Source organism: Vespa mandarinia, chromosome 21, assembly GCF_050613455.1.
Source record: "Vespa mandarinia isolate Hongniang chromosome 21, ASM5061345v1, whole genome shotgun sequence".
Taxonomy (NCBI): Eukaryota; Metazoa; Arthropoda; class Insecta; order Hymenoptera; family Vespidae; genus Vespa; species Vespa mandarinia.
Genome location: NC_140830.1, coordinates 216,402 through 238,670, shown reverse-complemented (window position 1 = coordinate 238,670; position 22,269 = coordinate 216,402). Strand labels below are relative to the sequence as shown.

The window sequence follows — 22,269 nt, the reverse complement described above, 5'->3', positions numbered from 1 at the left end:
GCGCGCATTATTGAATATTTATAAATATAATACGAGCGATCGAGTCAGATTTCGTTCGACAATATTTTACAACTTTTGCAAAATTTATTTTCTTGTCTTTTACTTTGCATGTTCTTCGTCTACTTTTTTTTCTATATAACTATAATGAGTGCATTAACATAATCTATAGAGTAGAGACAGTTTTTCAAACTGTGGTCAGGATGGATATATTATTCGTTTTTTAAATTTAATTTTTCTAAAAATCCGGTTAGTATGACTTTCGAAACGATGAAGAATGATCGGACATTCGAATTGGAAAGTTGTTAACGGAATTAGAAATTTTTTTATAATACATTCTTGATGAATAAAAAAACATTGAGTAAGGTATTATTGTATGAGCTTATTTATCTGCGCTTGCAGTCCCCCAATTACACAAACTTAATCACGCGGCTCGTTTTCGATCAATCCTTTCGAAATCTTACGCGGGAGTGAGGCTTTTTTTTCTTCTTTTTCCTTCACAATAGGGCAGTTAAACTGCACCATGAAAGATTTTCTTTAACTTAGTTATTCGATGAAATGATGAGAGAGGCTCCGAATATCATTTCTCGCGTCTATATCATTTCTTGCGTGGGTTTCTACTACTGACCTCTGAATCGGTTCTCTCTTATTATAGATAACTGAGAAATATTAGGGCGAAGCAATGCTCGATATTCGACACCCTTTTCTTCTCTTTTATGAATTCATTTATTTAGTATAATATCGGTAATGGAAATTTACAATGAATAACAAGATTATAAGTCTTAAATATCTTAACTGCTAATTGAAAGAACTGTGCTTAGCAACTGACTGCAACGAAGTGATTTTAACGACTGACTGCAACGAACTGATGATAACGGCTACCTGATTCTCATACGTTTCATATCAGAATTGATTTAAAATGATGACGCAATTATTGAATTCTGTTATTAAGTATTATAATAGAATCGCTCATTAGATTAAAAATATTCTTTAAGTGCGGATACGCAAAACCTTGATGATAATCGATCCATAAGGCATGTGACAAATGTATAAATTAAAAGATATTTTGAGTGTTATGGTCAATTTCCAGGAATGTGTGTTTCAACAAATGAAAATACTTAATTTGATGCTATGTGTGTGAGTGCGAAGGAGTGAGAGAATTAGGATGGTATGAAATAAGAGAATATGGAATGAAGGACATTTCATATGATTGGTATATTAATATAATGATAATAAAATGTGGAATCATTGGACAATTGTCGCAAATCATATCGAATTGTTTTTCTTTTCGGTCATTTCCATTATAGCTTCATAGCTGTCACATGTGTTAATTTAATTTTTATCTAATAACGAATGCTTGATGTTCTTTGCTTTTCTTTCCTGCGATGAAGGGGCTACTGTGATTGTACATGTGGAATTTTTATGGTAAATAAAACAATACATATCGACTAAATTAAAAAGACATAATTCTTAAATTCGACATGTTATATATAGCAATCATATATGTAGATTGTAACATATCAAGATATTCACTTCTTTGGAATATCTTCAGTAAAAAGAAAATTATTATATATCCATAATTCTTTCAACGAGATCGGTCGTCAAACAAAAAAACAGTCGCATGCTAAGATGTTAATAAATTACTTTATTATTAATTCGGGAACCATAATTGCTGTAATTAGAAGTGAAATTACATAAATCTATGTTAAAGTATGCTTCGACATCGGCCCAGAGTGTTAGGCTATCTGAAATATGTGAATTCACACTTGATTCGATCGCTTCCGCGTCGCATTCGTTTTTCAAAATCTCTCGGTTCGTCTGCTAGAACGGACGATATATAATAATCTTATTTTTCATCAAAAGTATTTTGTCGGCATTAATATTGATGTATATCGATGTATACCATTACATTATATAACATGTAAATGGGATTAGTTAAACGAGATACATTAGTTTTCTTGTTTGTAAACTCTGATTTTCGAAAGAGAGAGAACCAGAAAGAATGCAAACATTTATAATGACATAATCTCAAGGCAAATTTCCTAGTGTAAACACTAGACTCGTAATCAGAGGCTTTGAGAAAGGAGACAACTAGACATCCAAGATTGATTATTATTTACTTAATTGTCATAATGATAATATGCTGATCTTATATATGTCTCATTTTCGTTGCTTTCTTACATTTAATTCATGTCATTGTCTTTTTTTCTCTCTTCTTCTCTAACAATCTTCGAATAAGCGATAAATATCATACGGTGCCGTAGTTATTTCAGAAAAAATTTATTAACTGTTGTGGATTACCTCTAAAGATCTTTCTAATTGACCGTTATGAAATAAGGAATAAATACAGAACGAGATTTATTTTACAGAAGGATTCTGTTGCATCGGTCCCAATGAACAAGAAATTATCTCGTTGAACGTAATAAAATATTGGTCCTTTATAGAGATAATATAATACTAAGATATCACCAATCTCATCGTACTTGGTAAAATAAAATTTTAATACTTCATTACGAAATGAATAATTGAATTCCTCTTTCAATCACAGTTTGTTTACCTCGTCAGACATTGATTAATCCAATATTCCTAATCCGATTAGAAGAAATTTAGTACATTGCCTCACAACATGCCTTTTATAAGGTAAAGGTTAATTAAAAGAACATTACAGAGTAGAAAGTCTATGACGATGTATTTTTGTTATATTACTAGAAAAACAATAGTTTACACATACTTTAAATATAACGATTTTCAAGGTGTAGAATAATACATAAACATTATATAAAGTTATATGAAATGAAAAGTAGACGGTTTTTATTTTTTACAGATAATAATATGATTCTACTATAGATTGTATGCTATTACTCACAGAATTCGTTACGTGTAAATATATTAATTATGTATTATACATATATATATATATATATATATATATATATATTCATGCATGTATATTCTATGTTTTAATTAATTTCTTCTTTCAAATTTTAATCTTATTGGTTTCGTCGGTTTTAATGTGATGCTCAACTTTACATCTATGTTTGCAATTTCTATTGGCTTGTCTATTGTAATTCTAAATCTTTTTATCAGTGTAGTGATGACTGTTGACATCTCTAGCATAGCGAAATGTTGACCTAAAAAAATAAAATCAATTGTAAATGCAATTTATTTTGGAATTTTGTGGAATATACTTTCAAATAATTTATAGGAGTATGCAATTACCTATGCAATTTCTTCGACCGTAACTAAATGGAAAGTAATACATAGAACAATTCCTTTCCGGTAGAAATCTATCGGGATCAAATACTAATGGCCGTGGGCAATATTTCGCGCTTCTATGTAATTTATAGATGAAAAATTACGTTATCCAGGTAAGCCAAGCACGACTGAAATTTCTTTCCTCTAGCAGTGTTATAAAAAATTATGTTCGGATGTAACCATAATTTAAAGACCCTTTGCGTTGCTATATCCATCCCACTGAAAGTGCGCACAAAAAATGTTAGAATTATACATAATGTATTACAAAAATAAATGTATCATTATTATTACCATTTTATTGATTCAGCTATTTTACAATCCGAATTTGTCAGCGAATTTAGTTGTGTATCCAGCATGACATCTTCCAATATAATGTTTAGCAAAATTATAGAAAATTCAAATAAATGTACATAAATTTTATAAACATTAAAAATTTCTAAATTAAAATACTATATATTATATCCAAAGTACAGCGAAAGACATAATCAAAAATGTCTAATTCTCCTCCAACAAAAGTTTCTAATTTTTCCATTAATGCGATAGAATGATTAACAAATACATGCACATGTGACTTTATATTTTTCATAAGGAACATTTTATTTAAAACTTTTCGATGTGAATCCCATACTGATGCTAAAATCAAATCAAAAAGAAAGCAATTAGTGCTTAATTTACATAATTTACATGTTACTTTAATTTGTTCGTCTATACGTACATGTTTATAATAAAAGAGAAAAGATCTTTTGCATATTCATATAATACTTCATTTGTATGTTTAAGTAAAGGAGCAAAAATTTTTTACTATATAATTTCATAAGATTAAATGGTACAAAAAAGAATATATATGATAATACATACTTAATATAATTATTTTTGTACTAGTAAATAATGTGGAAGATATATACTTCACCTGGAGCAATTAACAATCCATTCCCCACAATAGGATTCAACTTTTCATATTCCTCGCTCTTATCAGTAATATTTGGACTATTGAGTACATTCTTCCGAAAAAAAATAAAAATACAAAATGAAAAGATTATGAAATAATTAAGAATTATTAAAATAACACTAACAGAAATTACCTTGACATATTCGGGATTCTCAATTACTAACAATAATTTCGTGCCGATCCATACACGCCACAATAATTGATAATACTTTCCAAGGTTTAGTATTTACTTGAATAGAGCTAGAATAGAGATAATAAATAAATATCGGGTAAAATACCTTAATATAAAAAATATAAGATGCAAATTTACCAGCTGTATCACCAATAAATAAATGAACATTTCCAATAATTGGATATGCTTTTGATCCAGAAATTCCTTTAATCTTATTAAACATATGTAATTTATTTAAAAAGTATTCTGCTATTCCATAGAGTAATCCAAATAAAATTGTTACGATAATAATTAATATTACAGTGAATTCCATGATGAACTGATTCAAATAGAATGTATGAAAATAATTTAATAAAATAAAAATAATCTAGCGATTATGATTATAAATTTTGTGATTTACAGACACTCTGTTTCCACAGTACAACTTCTACGATTCTCCTTCCGCAACAGTGAACGTGAAGAAAGAAGAGGGAAATAGTGGTTATTTAAATATTGTAGTCTATGGACTATATACATTCAATTGGAATTTGCTTACGCAAACGTTTCTTTTGCACGATCGCTCGATAATGATTATTTTATAACACTACTCATAAATAATATAAATGCGACAACAGTACTGATGCATAAAATCTTATTCATTTGGTTCTTTATTGGATTGATAAATAATTTGTGTAATTCAATTTTCATTCGTTTCTTATTATTGATTTTTTGTTCATATTATATTAATAATCATATATTAATAATCATTTATCATTATCTCTCATATTTCAGTCATCTTCAATTTCTATGTATCTTTTCCAATATTTTCATTCATATTTCATTCGCTTTTCTACGCTTTTAACAGGATAAATAAACATAGGCAATTTACTTTAATAATAGGCAGTTTATTATAATTATAGCCAATTAAAGTCGCCTTGATATTATTCAATAAATAAAATGCAACGTCATTTTATTTCATTTAATCGAATCATGGCATATGGCTGTGGGATTGATAAGCGTGTTGAAGCATATCATATTAATTAAATATTCATCTACTGATTTCAGATCACATTATTATATATATATATATATATATATATATATATGTATGTATATATATAATAATAATGTATATATACATAATATTATATATATATGTATATATATATATATATATATATATATATATATATATATATTATGTATATATGTGTATATATATAATATTATATATATATGTATATATATATTATTCTTAGCAGGAATTTGTTAATATTATTCATGAATAACAATTAAAGTATTTGATTTATATGGAGTTGTGTAAATTCTTACAGGAATAATTTATTTATTCACGAGATTCTTTCTAAACGATCCCTCTAAAGAGCCTTTAGAAAATAAAGAATAAATAGAAGATGAGATTTTTTAAATGCTGAAATGATCATTTTGTTAAATTAATCTTTTCTTTAGGCATTTAATGAAAGACATGTTATAAAAATTAAATAGAAACTATACAAGTAATGCCTTTTCATCGTATTTAACAATATTAAGAAGAATAAAATTCACTCGTTAATTATACATTATATACATGTTCTACTCTCTGTTATCATCCCTAATGTTCTATATAGATAATCATTTTTTTCGATCTTTAACTCTCGCATTGTCACTTTTTGCTATCCACGTGTACGTTTTTTAGAGCATGGGCCAATGATCTACATCCGGCGTAAGGTGCTCGTCTAATCTCACCACGTGAACTGACATTCAATCTTGTGCCTACATTTATTCCTTACGTTTGGTTTTATATAATATTCAAATTGTAATCCATAAATTCTAGAAAATGAATTTACTATTGATTTTACATTCTTAGATAAAAAATTCGCAATGCTAGAAATGAAGGTAATAATTGCTATTTTGTTAAAAGGACTTATCATTAAAATACGGCCAGTAGCAATATAAGAAATTTTGATGAAAATGATCGTTACGTTAAAGCCGGCGAGACGTCTAATGTTTAATTTATATAAATATAATATATAGATAATTAATATATAAACATAACGAATCCTGTGGATAACTGTAGATAATCTGTACCAGATATAAATTATTAACCGTATAAAATAAGAATTGTAAAAAAACTACAAAAGTATCTCATTATTTCATACGATTTTATATAATAAATGGTTAATGGATAAAGACTTTCTCTAATTCGAACAACATTGAGTAAGTTAACTAATTTGAACAATATTGCGTAAGTTAATATTATGTTTCTAAAGTGGTCGGTGAAATTTTCCTGAATGATAATTACTTTAGAATTTATCGACAATCAGTTTGAAAGTATTACTAACTAATATTGAAATCGTTCTATAATTTGATATTATCTCGTTAATCGCTGATAAACTTTAGAACAACTTCTACCAACAACTAAAATATAGCATTTACCCTTAATAAAATAATTATTCTACTTTCCCGTTATATTTACAGATATTTATTCTCATTTTTGGGCGAAATCAATCATAATTATATATTTATTCATGTTTTTTCATCAAGCAATTAAATGTTTACGTGACACTTCGTAGTTAACAATATTTTTATGATGTAAAAAAATTTTCTCGCTATATCAATATTTTCTGAGATAAGTTGCCATTTCCGTATTCTCTCCACTTACAACGTCCATACGTAAGTACATTAAATGATACGTTACTCGATGAATTTGCATTCGTCTAAGCTATATCACAAAAATATTCGTATTATTACAGTAACGGTCCTCCTATTGTAAGATCTATTCATTTTTTATTGTCTTATAAGTCGTATCAATAAAATTGCTAGAAAAAACCTAATTAAGTAAAGAAATAAATATTCTGGCCACAGTTCCAGAAATTGACTACTTGAGATCGTTGTGGATCATATAAAAAAAAAAGTAGATGAATAAAGTTTAGAAGAAAAATCGGTTGCTATTATAATAAATTTGCAAGAGTTCCGTTTTTGTTAAAAGGAATCTGACTCGGTCTGTCGTATTAACCCTTTCGCTACGGGCGGAGTCTCCGCCGCGGTACTTCCGCTGAACGGACCATCGCGACATCACTGTACGCTACGCGACGCTGTAGATGCCATCAGTAGCATCTTATAGAGGGCCACTATAGTGGGCCCGTAGTATCTCAGTAGCATCTTATGGAAGGCCACTATAGTGGCCCGTAGTAGCGAAAAGGTTAAGAAATGTTGCGTGCCTGCATGCGTATGCGCGTATCAATACTGTCTGTATCAATAAAAGTTAGATGGTGTGTAAAGAATGAGAGATAGAGAGAAAGAAAGAGAGAGACGTTTTTGACCTCAAGGAATGATTCGATAATAATTCAAAATAGTGTAAACTTATTATTGAGAATAAATGTTTATTGTTCGAAAATAGCAATATCTTACTCCTCATACTCTTAAAGAAATAGTATATCTCAAAAAAATTTATCTTACTTCCAAAATAAATAAAAAAAATATAAATGAAGTTAATAAAAAAAAATATTTTATGATATGATTTAGGGTCCATTTCTATATAATCGTACGGTAGTCGTTCCAATTTAACGATATACAATAACGAAACGTGAATACCGAAACCTTCGTATCTCAATACCTTAGATATATCGTTACAAATTTAAATTCCCAAATTACCTTTCATCGCGCATTTTTCTCACGAGTTCTTTAGAATCCATCACAGACATTGCTTTATCCCAAGAGTTTTCAGGAAAATGGCAAAATAAAAAATTAATTTTCATGGAAACAACCAAGAAATCCTAATCCTTGAGTTGCCATTTTTCATGGCATACGGCGAAATATCTTCGATAATTTCGACGTATGACCATCCATCGATAGATACGTCTAACCCTTCTGAATTCGAGCAATTTTCAATACAATTTTTCTGCAACTCCAAGTCATTTTTACTATGAGATACCAGCTATTCCAGAACTTTTCGTCAGATTGATTACAATTAGTATATGCCAAAATATCTACCGACATGTATAAAAATACAAAGTTTTTTATTGATGCCGTATCTAACGTTGACAATAGTTTTACCAGTTTATATTACCGCAGCAATGACAACGGAAAATATGAATGTTAACTTCAATTAAAATCTTCATAATATATCTGTCAATTATATATACCTACCGAAATATAAATATATACATATATATATATATATATATATATATTTGCGTGTGTGAGTATGTATGTCTGAATATATATGAAGGAATTAGAAAAAATTTAAAAATTTGTTAATATCGAAGGAATGATGGGAATGGTGTTTATAAGGCAGAGGCCCCCGATAAGTATTACCCAATCTGAAATTTGTGAATTCACTCTTGACCTGAATGTTTGCTCGTCCCGTGCGTTGAATAATATCTCTCGATCTACCTGGTTGAATGGGCTATATATAATTACCTTATTTCTTACTAAAAGTATTTTATCAGTATCAATATTGATGTATAATAATCATTACATTTTATTATTTGTAGATGGGATTTTTTAAACAAGATACATTAGTTATCTTATCTAGTTTCATCGTATGATAAAACTTCACATGTCAGCTGATTATTTTAATTTGAGAGAGAGAGAGAGAGAGAGAGAGAGAGAGAGAGAAAGTGAGAGAGAGGGAGAGAAAGAGAAAGAGAAAGAGAAAATGAGAGAGAGAGAGGCAGAAAGAGAATGAGAATCTATTAAAATACTAATTTATTAGAACTTCAAAATTAGCAATGACAAGTTGATCTACAATAGTTTTATTAATTATTTATTCATTATATCAAATTATATGAAATAATAAGTGGACGGTTTTTGTATAGTTTGTAGAGACAAGAAGATCGTAGGAATTGTATTGTACAAACAGAGTATCTGTAAATCACGAAATTTATTACCACAATCATTATACTGTTTTTATTTTAATTATTTCTATTCATTTAAATTTATTCAATTCATCATGGAATTCACGATATTAATTATTATTACAACAATTATATTTTGATTGTTCTATGGAATAATAGAATACTATTTAAATATATTACACATGTATAATACGATATAAGGAATCCCGGGTCTATAAGCAGATCCAATTATTGAAAATGCTTATTTGTTTATTGGCGATATTTCAGGTAAACTTGTATCCTATATTTTTTATATTTGAGCACTTTATTCAGTTTTTATTTTTATTCTTTCTTCTAGCTCTATTCGATCAAATTCTAAACCTTGGTAAGAATTATCAATTAATGTGGCTTATATGATACACGAAATTGTAATCGTAGACAATCTCAAATATATCAAGGCAAGATTTATCAACATTACTTCAATAATTTTTGACAAATTCATGTTCTTATTTTATAATAACTAATTAAAATATTTATAATATTTAAATAATATATATATATATGTGTGTATATACATATTAAATGTTTTAATTAATTTCTTCATTCAAATTTTAATCTTATTGGCTTTGCCAGTTTTAATGTGATGCTCATCTTTAAACCTATTTCTACAATTCCTATTGGATTATCTATTTTAATTAGAAATCTTCTTATCAGCGTAGCAATGATCATTATCATCTCAATCATAGCGAAATTTTGACCTAAAAAAATAAAATCAATTGTAAACACATTTCGTTCAATAACTTTATGGAATATAATTTCAATAATCTGTAAGAGTATGTAATTACCTACACAATTTCTTCGACCATAACTAAATGGAAAGAAATATGTGGAACTATTCTTTCCCGGTAGGAATCTATCGAGATCAAATACTAATGGCTATGGCCAATATTTTTCGCTTCTATGGAATTTATAAATAAGAAATACCGCTGAATTACCTTTCGATATAGTTCAACTTTCTATCTCTTAATATAATTAAGAAATAAATATTATTTCTATATAATATTAAGGATAAAAAATATAAAGTATTTTTTCATATGTTGATTTTATATATGTATCCCTTCATACTTTGTTATCCCTTCATAATATATTTTTCGAGCGATGGAGGGATCTGCGGGAAAAAGACGTAACGTTTCCTTGATCATGCGTTTCAAAAGATTCATATTTTTAATATCATCATATGTTATTGGAACATGTCTTGGATCACTAGAGCCATAAATTTGATTTAACTCCTCATATACTTTGTTCTGTGATCAAAGATATGAAAAACATGAAAAGAAGCTAATCCGAAAATAATTTTTTTTATATAAATAAAGATAAATAATTCAGAAAATGTAATATATACATACTTGAATATCAGAGAATTTAGCAAGCATTAAAAGTACAAAGTTAATGACAGTAGCTGAAATTTCACTTCCCTGAAATAAAATAGACACTCATCATATTAATTTCATTCAACAAACAAACTTTTATTGCAACTAAATAATAAATACGACTTATAGCTATAGCTATCGTATTGATTTCATCTCGAATATCTTGCTTCAAATATTCCTCTTTCATAGAATGATTTATATAAAAAGTCCAGGAGAGAGCTTTCGTTCTTGAAAAATAAACAAGTATATATGATCTAATATTAATCGTGATAAATTTAACAAATTTTAATAAATTAAATTTTATTAAGATAATTAAAGTTTCAATAAATCAAAAAAAATAAAAAATAAAATCGTGTAATAAACATGTGTAGATAATTATTTTTGAATTTTTTTTCTCAATTCCCGATTAATTTTACTTCTCAATATAGATTCCATTTTTTCTTCGATTATATTTAGGAACACAATATAATATATATATTTATATATAAAACAAAATATAAAAACGTCATATTGTTAAAAAGAAATAAGGCAGTTTAAAAAAAATATTTGTCTTAAATATACATTGCGTGTAATATTATTTGCATGTAACATTACTTGGATAACCAAGTAGGATAAATATTTCTAAAATTTTTTTTCCGATTGAAGTGTTAAAAAAAATTGTTTTGTTGTAACTATATTTTAAATATCTTTTACATAGCTGTATCCATTAAGCTGAAGAAAGAAACAAAACGCGAATTATAAATAAAAAATTAAATATTTTTAATAGTATGAAATTCAGTAGTATTATCAATCAATAAATTTAGCCAGTTTACAATTTTTTGTGTTCATCGAATTTAATTGAATATTAAGTATATAGCATCTTTCAATAAGGAATGTAACAAAAATTTTAAAACGAAGGTTATTTAAAGTCTATGGAGTACGGACTTTACATTTGTGGTCAGAGCTTACGTCAGATAATTCTTATTCATTTCTCGTAGAAAGTGCTTTGCAGCAGCAACAAAAAATTTTGCAGTAACACTTATCTGCAAAAAATGTGCTAGCAGTCGATTATGACATAAATTTTTTTTCGTTCGTTCTATGCATTAATATATAGTTTGTTTAAGAACCTATGAGTATTATTTCACTAATGGATTCGATATATCTTTATTTCCGAAATATTTTTATTCTACCATATCAATGATTATCTTAACTTGCAGTCACTTAAAAGCAGATAGTTTACAACACATTAGTAGATAATATTAAAATATTCCGGTAACATATTATAGAAGATTGCTAACAAATTTGCACAATACTAGGCAGTCTTGAATTAATCAAGAACGTTCAAGTATCTCTGATATGCAGACGGCTATCAATTTAGAACCGGGATTAATAATATACTTCTGTCTCAGCATATAAACTATGTAATAGTCTCCGATGTAGTTATGATAATGTCCGTAGTAATGATAATGGTTGTGTACGTATGTTCATACCGATTGAAATATTTATTAAAGTTAAAATTGAATATAATGAATTTTGTGCGAAGAAGATAATTTTCGGCAAAAATTAATATTTACAAATTGTACAAAAAAAATAACCATTCGCCAGGATCATTACAAATTTAATATAATTAATAATCAATTGATAAAATACTTGAATTTATTTTACCACTAAACTTTTATAAATTAGTATATTTATAGATTAAATAATGCAGTTTTATAGCTTTCCCTTTCTGTACTCTTTTTAATATGTATTAACCTTTTCGTTACGCCAATAGAGAGCACTACTATTACATAGCATAGTCAGAACATGTACTTATCATCTATTGAACTGCTGACAAAACGTAACATTTGATACTCTATGTATGCAAATTATTTACTTCTTATTATTTTGGTCAATTTCTAATTTTATATAATATTTCTATTGTTTTCATCCATATTGAACGGTCCTTTCTATGCTTCTTACATGATAAATATACGCAATTAACGTTATCAGTTCTTGTTGAATGTTTTTATAACCAGTAGCTATACCGTTTTATTCTTTTGATCAAACTCGCATTAATTGGTATTCTATGTAAAATGAGAATTACTAACCATTCATATTATTAGAATGATGCAACCTTGCGTTTTCTTCAATATCGTTAGGAAAATTTAATAATAATCACCTATATAGATCTGCATAATTAATAATTACCTCTATAATAATAATGTCGTATTCCTTTAACATTAGAATATCTGCACTAAGAAATATTTTGTTGTTTTTGGATAAATTTCACAAAATTATCAAACGAATGCCATTCAATATCCTCGGACTGTGAATCTTTAAGGAAAATTTTTAATTAAAAAAATTAATCGTATCTATTCGATTGCAAGTTTATCACGAAAATGGTTTATCGGAAAACTACAAAATTTATATCGTAGTATTCGGATAATTGTTTAATCATTGACCAACACTAAGGTATCTGATGTTTTGACAGAGTTATTAGTACTTGTAACTTAAATTTTTAAAAAATCTTGACCAAAATACTCGTTTATAATGTCCTGAGAAAACTCTAATAGTGCAATAATAAAATTCAAAAGGTTACTTGTGATTGATTTAATGATCCTCTTTACAAGAACCTCAATTTCGGGCCAGAAAGTGTTGAACAAAAAATTAAAAAAACTGTAGAAAAAATATTATCTGATATCGTAGATGATGAAATTCGCTATAATATAGGAAACATAAAGAACGCTATTTTAAATATTGTATTTAAAAAAATTAATACATATCAAAGAAAATTCATATATTCATAATATTCATATATTAATATATTCATATATTCATATATTCATATATTCATATATTCATAATATTCAAATATGCATATATTCATATATTCATAATTCATCGAATTGAATTTGATTGCGAATATATTTACGTGGATGCTCATCAATATTTATTTCGATAAAATATTTTTAATAACAGAAATAGATCAAATACAAGGTTACGAATACAAGAATAAAAATAAAATGATAAAAATGGAAAGATATCGATTACCTTATGTAACATACATACATACATATACAGTGTTCAAACAAAAGACATTCATCAGTTTTATTACGAAATCTAATGACTTAAATAAATCTAATGTCTTAAATAAATTCACCTACTTTGGGTTAATTCCCTAAGCAGTTGACAACCTCAAACATCCTAAATGGCAAAAAGGGTCGAATCACATATATGGAAGGTATTTTAACTGTCTTACAATGGTTTTTTCATTTTAAGTCAATAGTTTCCGAAGAAACGCGTTTTAAAATATTTGGTTGAAAACAACTTTTATTTTATTAAATGTTTAAAATGTTCAAATCGCTTTCCTGCATGCAGTAATAAAGTTTTTGTTTAGTGTTATGTCCAACATTTCGCAGTGCAACAGGTGTAATTTGACAGTATTCTTCGACTTCGAAAATTGATTAGATGACATATATTCTTAATTTTAAATATTCGCATAGAAAAAAATTAAAGAGTGTAAACGTTTGGAAAAATAATGTTTTAAAAATTGTCACATTGGAGTAGATTTATCAAATGATGAAAAAACATTTCTTCCAGTATTCAACCTTATGCATTTAAATTCGACAAGGTCATACTTTGGTCAATCTTTTTCAATTTGATCAATTGAATTCCGGATCACTATATAACATTGGTTTTTTCTGTAAATGATTATATTTGAGAATTTTTTTGATGAAGTTCGAAATCTGATTTTTCTCCCTGACCGTCTATCTCACATCTCTCGTAATTATGTGCACGAGTATAGTAATTTGTCTGATTACTAATCCACTAACTGTAATCCTGATTACTGACTACGGTGTCTTTCAAGAAGAGGAAGAATACGATTATAATTGTATTGTAAACAAAAAAGATTAATTTGATATAAATACTGAAAGCTCATAAATTCAATATAAAGATAAGACAGCCAAAAGAATGAAGATTTCTTAATAATTGTCGAATTCGTTGATGCAAATTTTCTCTAAGTTTAATGCATTAATCAGACCTTACAACGTTGACTTACGTGATCAGAGACTAGTAATCGACCTTCTTGTTAATAAAATTTTGTTATTATGTTAATAAAATTTTGTTACCTTGTTAATATGATAAACAACCAGCTAATGAGAAAATTTACACCTTAACATTACAATAAATCAATTCATTTTTTCCTTGCAATTGTTAAATATATATTATTACCATACAAAAATCTAGAAGAAGGTGATGTCTAGGCTTCCTACTATATTTATTATCTATATCAATCCGTTGAATCTTCGATCATCCTTTTGTATGTGGATTCTTTGTTATTTTGAATTACAAACTTGATGAAGTAAACACCAAAAACCTTAACAGTATTAAAATCAGTTTTGGTCCAGAAAGAGCCATCATACATTGAAATAACTTCATCGGCACAACTTGAAAACTGTAACTGATGGATCTCTAATATCATTATCTTGTTTTACAGATACCCACATATGCACTGCTCAACGATACATATACTTGCCAGAGCATTTACCGCTAAAAGTGAATCATTCAATAGACAAAAGTCTATTTGAAGATAAACTTTCTTACCACTAGTTTTCACAAAACCTTCAGCTGCAATTCTCTTTAAGCATCATTTGTAATAAACTGCTTTTCTCTTTCTCTACAATTGTTATTAGGCTAGCAGATTCGATAGATATATTTGCTCTGTTTTCATCTCTACATATTTACTGCAGCCATATTTATCAGTATGATATATGTTCTTCAGATGATTCTGATGATCTTTTGAATAGTTCTCTTGCTTTTCTCTATCATTGCATGTATAATGAATTTTCCAATATGATGTATGGACGAGAAACCATCGACTAATTGGCGGATACGTATCATCGAACGATATTTCTGAATCCTTAGATATTTTTCTTCCCTATTCTCATACGAATAACAATTTCTTATTCAATGAAAATCCGGTAGTCATAGAATTTTGGATGATATTGAGACACGATCTTATGGGAACGACAATCTTTGTGAGGATCTAGTTATTACCAGGAAGAGTATAAATCAGAATCGAAATGAAAAAAGACTCTCGTGGCACATAACATTCAAATGCCAGTCCAATCTACTGCTAGTCCAATCTACTGCCAGTCCAATCTACTGTACAATGAAGTATTCCTTTATTATGTTCATTTGCTTCCTAAAAGATAAAAGAACTTTTATCTTTTAATGAAATTAAATTTAAAGACAAATATTTTACAATATTAGCTAGTTTAAATAACTTCTTAACCTATTTTATTACTTATTAAACAAATTGGGAGAAACAAGATAATATTTCTTACTTTTTCAGTCAATGTTCCATCTCTGAAAACTAATTCGAACATAGTTCTATCAATAAAAGTGCAGCAGGCTACTTTCACTCTTTTCCAAAATGTGAGCAGTCTTGAAAACTTAAATAGAAAACAAATCCATCTGTAAAAGTAAATGAGATGAGCAGCAGCATAGTAATACATTTTTGGATCGACTTCTTTTTGTATACTTAATTGATCTAACAGATTTTTGATCATCGACGGTTGGACAATTCTGAAACATTGGACATAGTCATACATTAGCATAATGTATGACATAGTCATACATTAGCATAATTTGAAAATAAAGAAATATATTTTCTTTAGAAATATTTTCCTTAGCATTGTTCTCACTTGACCTTTTCTTGTATGGAATAAAAGAAAAAATTTGAAATTTATAAAAATAATACCACAGGATTATTTTTTTGATAGAACATTTATTAAATTTTATGTTGCTTGCTAATAAACTATCTATGAACGCTAATATATTACCAATTAATATGATACTCCTTTCAAATCATTTCATCTCAATTCCCTGTACGATTGTAATTCAGATCCATTATCTTTCTTTCTAGAATTATTCTCATGTTCCAAGATTTTAACAATGCTGTCTTCTGGACATTATTCTGATACTCTGTCAATGATGAATATAATTCATTCTCTTGTAATGCTCCTTCATAACAAGAAATCATCATACTAAATGTCCACCTGAAAGACAATTTGTGCTTTAGAAATAATACTTAATAAAAATAACTATTAATAGCAAGTAGTACTATTAAACACAATCAATTAGAATCAATAACATGATAAAATCAGAAGCATAAAAAATAATGCTTCTTATACTTTAGCATTAACTTCTCCAAGTTATTATGCTTTACTGTCAAAATAATTTAAATCATTTAAGTTTTTGATACGTAAAAAGTTTTCGATTAAACTCATGTTTAGAGGTTAATTTTTAGTATTTATCAACGAATATCTTAATAAATTTTTCATGTGCTAATTTTGGTTTGTAAAAGAAAAACCTATTAGAAGGTTTAGCAAATGAATGACACAAATAAAACACAATATGACATATAAGAAGCATTTACTACATTAATTAAAGATTTTATTAGAAAACACATCATGAACATTTTTAAATATTAAAAAAATACTAAACTAAAAACTACACACCACCTTTCACTGGAAAGGTTTGTGATTTGAGCGACTGGTATGGACAAAATATAAACTACAAGTGTAAAACGATCCCCATCAACAGTACAAGATGATGACTGTTCCCATCATGCTGTTTATGATATCGATGTATATGCTTTTTTTATACCTCTTTCTTGCGCATTTTACAATCGGCTTCGAGTAGGTTAACATAAATAGGATTAGTTAGCTGTGAGTTCATACTCAGTGGATTTTCATATAGATATATATTTTCGATGGTTACAAGTATCTTGGAGTGTTCTGTGCTAGATACGATGTCGATACACATTTGTTTCATGCCAAATAATAATAATAAAAATAATAAATATTATTGATGCGTATAATAACTAGTATATAAATTTGCGACAGAAAACAAAATTTTGTCTAATGTTCTGTCCAAAATATAATATTATTTTAATATTAATTAAAGTATAAGTTCTTTTCCACACTATATATAAGATAGAAATCCTTTCTTTTTTTGTTTTTTTTTTTTTTACACAGGAAATTTCCATTCTGTACTATTTCAAATATTACTACTTCAACTATAATTATTACTACTACTGCTACTAATAATAATAATAATAACAATAATAATAATAATAATAATAATAATAATGATACTAAAAACATATTTTCATATTATATATATTATATATATTTTACATTATAATAGTAAAGATAATGATAAACACGTTATGCTTCTAAAATACTCGCCGATTCTCGAATTGGAAAATTACGAGCTTTACAGGATTTAACACTTTCGGGGAGAATAAATATATATTATAATTTTAATAAATATAAGTATGTTCTACTTTTTGTTCTTATTACTATATTATTATATTATATATTAGCATTATAGTAATAATAATAGTAATAGTATAAATATAAAGTCGATTATTCTTAATGAGGATACCATAAAAAATAGCACTGGTAGAGAAATCTCATAAATGATATAAAAATGAATTCGTGTTATGATCTTCATGAAAATAATATTAAATATATAAGTATATTTTAATTAATTATTATTTTTGAAAAATAATCGACAAATGTATATAATTTTGATCACTATGAAACTCACGTCAATTATCAGCGAAGGAAATAAATATAAGAAATTGAATAGCAACACTTTACTAAATTATTAAATAAGAAAGTAAAAGAATAAATTGTTATTTTGTATTTTGTGTTAATATAAATATATATAAATAATACAAATATATATATAATAAATAATATAGTATATTATTACTAAACTAATTAATATTAATTATTATTTCAGATCTTTATATTAGAAAATATTAACACAGAAAACATATAAATTAGTATTCAATGTAGTTTTTTATTATTAATAATTAAAATTTATTAATTTATATTTTTCTTTAATTTTTATTAATAATTTAGTAGTTAATTATAAAGAATAATTAAAGCTAGAATTTAAGAAAATTAATTTTATAATTTTGTAAAGGAAATATTTTAAGAAAATTCGGCTGTAGTTCTGAAAAGCACAGATGGGTTGATCGAATGAATGAAAAATACTAAAAGTATTTTGTCAAAATGAATATTGGTGTGTATTGACGTTGATCATTGAAGCATGTAACTTGTCAGTAGAGTTATTAAAAGGAGATACATTGGTTACCTTAAGTATTAAATTTTATGTGTTCAACATGAATATTCTAATTTTCGAAAGAGAGAAAGAGAAAAAATGCAACCATTCATAATTACATTATCTCAAGACAATTTTAATAATATGCATTATGCTCATAGCCAGGAGCCTTGAGAAGAAAAAAGCTAATATTATTATTAGTAATAAAATTATAACAATTTTGATATGCTAGTTGTATGAACGTTCCTCTCTTCCTGTTTCTCTTATATCATGTCTCTCCCTTTCTCTGTCTCTCCCTTTCTCTCTCTGTCTGTCTCTCTCTCTTTCTCTCTCTCTCTCTCTCTCTCTCTCTCTCTCTCTCTCTCTCTCTCTCTCTCTCTCTCTCTCCCTTACTATCATCATCTTTCTTTTCCTCAAATTCTTTCTCATTCTTTGACTGCAATGAAACATTTACATAAAAAATATATCTACATTAGCGAGTATCGATAAAACAGCAGTTTAACCTACCGTTCATTGATGAATGTATTCAAAGATATAAATATTAACTTGAATTAAAATCTTCGTAATATATCTGTCAATTATGTCTTTCAACACACACACACACACACGCACACACATACGTATACTAAGAAAATATTCAAGGTACGATGCTTATAACTAAAGTACCGAGAAGGTAAACAACTCAATATTAATCATAAATTATTATATGCATAATTAAAACAATTTTGATATGTTATTTGTATATATCTCCTTTTTCCCTGTTAATTTTTTTCAAATCTCTTTCTTTCTCTCTCTCTCTTTCTCTCTCTTCCTCTCTCTCGCCTACCTACCTCATCATCGTTCTCTTTCATTAATTATGTATGTATTATATGTACATATTTCTTTTTCGTTTAAATGCGTGATTGAGTCTGGGTTACGTTTGGGTTGCATCCATATATATATTATATATTTACACATAGAATATAATGTAAGTTATATACACAAGCATAAAATAATATCGTATTTTACTCACCAAAAACTTATCATAATAAGCTGGAGCACGAAAGATGGAAAATTGATAAGTACCATGTTGAATGAAGTTTTCTAATGAATCAAAGGGTAAAACATGAATATAAGAAGTAAAAAAGCTTACCACAGCAATTGAATAGGCGGCTCATAAGACGAGTAACAAAAAAAATATAGAGAAGTATGCTATTCTTAATGAAGATCTACTATAAAAATCTACATCAGAGGAATACTTTGTACAAATATAACTATTAAAAAAATTAAATAAAACATGAATCAAGAAACATTGAATCAAACCTACAAGTTCTTGTTGATAAAATATACCACCAATCTCCAAAAAATTATCGATCAATAAATATCCTATTTTACGATTGACTTCAGTTTTTAATTTGAAAAAATTCAGTAAGATAGACACAGCAGTTAATAGTTGAATTATAGAAATCCAAACAAAATGAGTGGAAGTCTATAAAATTAACCATTTTGTGATTAATGAATATTAACACAAAAAAAGAACCAATTCGATTGGAAGTTATCATACTAGAAAATAAGATGACCATTTAACCGTAAATGTTTCTAGTTTACGAATGAAAAAACAGCTTTTGGAGATAACAAGAGGAAGCGTAAAGTCAACGACATTCAATCTGTCATTGGTAATATAAAAAAACCTGAAATAGAATGGTCAGCACGTCCAGTATGTAAATCTGCAATTGCTCCAGACCAAGTCTCTTTGTTGAATTCCATTTCTATATTCTTTTTTCGAGGCAATATCGTAATTAAAATTAAGAGTAACACAAAGTTCTTTTAATATTCTACCGACTATACCGTCTAATTCATCATTTTTCTTAAGAATATTCTATCCTGAAGATAAAAAGAAATAAAATGGAGAAATATAAAAATAAATCTTTTTAAACAGAAAATAAAAAAAATATCTAGACGAAGATATTTTATGTTGATTATTACAGCTCTCATAATTAAATTCTGTAAATTATATCTTCTTTCGTAAAGAGAATTTGTAACCATTTTAGTGATTCCTTTCTCTGAGTTCCATATAGCTACGTCATTAATCTCGATTAGATTCGTATTGACCGAATACCATTCCCGTAAAATATTTTCGTATAACGGATTAATATTTCTGAGTCGAATTTTAAATGAAATATTATTACTTGGTGGATTGTGACTATAATCAAAATCATGTTCCATGTAAATGAATATCACTAGCTACATACCTGAAGACATGTCAAAGGTACTTGGTGCTAAAGAGAACGCATTAATCGCGTTGTTATTAGAGATCACTGCTATATTATACGGCCGTACAATTTGTTTTACGTAGTACAATGATTCGAGCAATTGTGAAAAATGAAAATTCGTGCTTGCAACGTCTTCACGAAAAAGAGCACGTTTCCATTTAAAAATCATCGTTTTCATTTCTATTTTTAAGAAAAAAAAATAAATAAATATATTAGAAATAAAATGAAAAAAATGAAAAATATCTTTAATTTTAATCGATTCGGCATATAAAAAATGACAGATTTGGGCCTGTTTAATTTGCAAATATCTATGATAAAAGGGATCTATTGATCAATAATAAGTTCATACGATATTGCGATCTTCGAAAGAGAAAAAAGAACGAGTATCTTTAATCACGCAACGAATATTATTTATTTCAATATCGATAACACTTTTTCTCAAATAGAAATTCATATGAAAATATTTATACGTCACAGAAAGTAAAATGCACGATTCTAGATTTTTAAACTACTGAATGAATTATCGTCACTTCATTTATATCGAGTATCGTGCAGATCGGAATATGTATGTATGCACTGTGCATATTCGCGCGAAAAATATAATTTTATCTTCACTAGCATATTATCGATTAATAAACATTCTTTTCATTTTACGCTTTGGTTTTTTCGCTACTGACTGAAGTTATAAGAAAGTTTTACGAGAAAAATTTGCTTTTGCACCTGGCTCTGTTTCAACAACAAAATGCATTTATGCATTTTTTCTTGCGACCTTTTCAAGTTTGGAAGCTCAACAAAGTTTCTTTTAAGTGAGTAACTGTAATTTCTTTTGTATATTTATACAATAGTGTTCGTTTGCATTCAAAAATATATTTAATAAAAAGTTGCTATTGTGCATTGTTTATGATATAATCATTATCTTATCGAACTATACTATATTTCATATTCCATGGTATACAAATACATTATTTACAAATAAAGCAATCGTGTATTTTATATGTTAAAGACTAACGTCGTGTTCGATTTAACCGACTTTTACAGTATGTAGTTTGTATATTTATGTAATTTGGCGATTGTCTTTCAAATTGTGGTATGGAAAACCAACTAGTTAAATATATATGATGTCGATTATCTTATAAACAATGCATAGTGGCAATATTTTTTATAAAATAAATATTACTAAATATTATGATTATGATTTCAAATTACCATTACTATATAAATATGTAAATATCTATTTTAAAAAATTGAAAAAATTAACCTTCATAAATTGAAAAAGTCACGAATAAAAAAATGCACT

At 27.2% G+C, this 22,269-nt stretch overlaps 1 long non-coding RNA gene and 1 pseudogene across 3 annotated transcripts; both read right to left on the bottom strand.

Annotated features, from left to right (window-relative positions):
- Positions 1-2,961: 2,961 nt before the first annotated feature.
- Positions 2,962-15,333, bottom strand: LOC118449123 (cytochrome P450 4V2-like; annotated as a pseudogene).
- Positions 14,841-17,237, bottom strand: LOC118450888 (uncharacterized). 3 transcript variants are annotated; one of them, XR_014983472.1, is made up of 4 exons: positions 17,103-17,237; positions 16,425-16,640; positions 15,927-16,167; positions 14,841-15,784 (listed from the first exon to the last, which is right to left on the bottom strand). It is a non-coding gene; the product is annotated as an uncharacterized LOC118450888 (long non-coding RNA). The 3 variants fall into 3 exon arrangements; XR_014983474.1 differs by having other exon boundaries at positions 17,106-17,206; XR_014983473.1 differs by having other exon boundaries at positions 17,089-17,201.
- Positions 17,238-22,269: the final 5,032 nt, after the last annotated feature.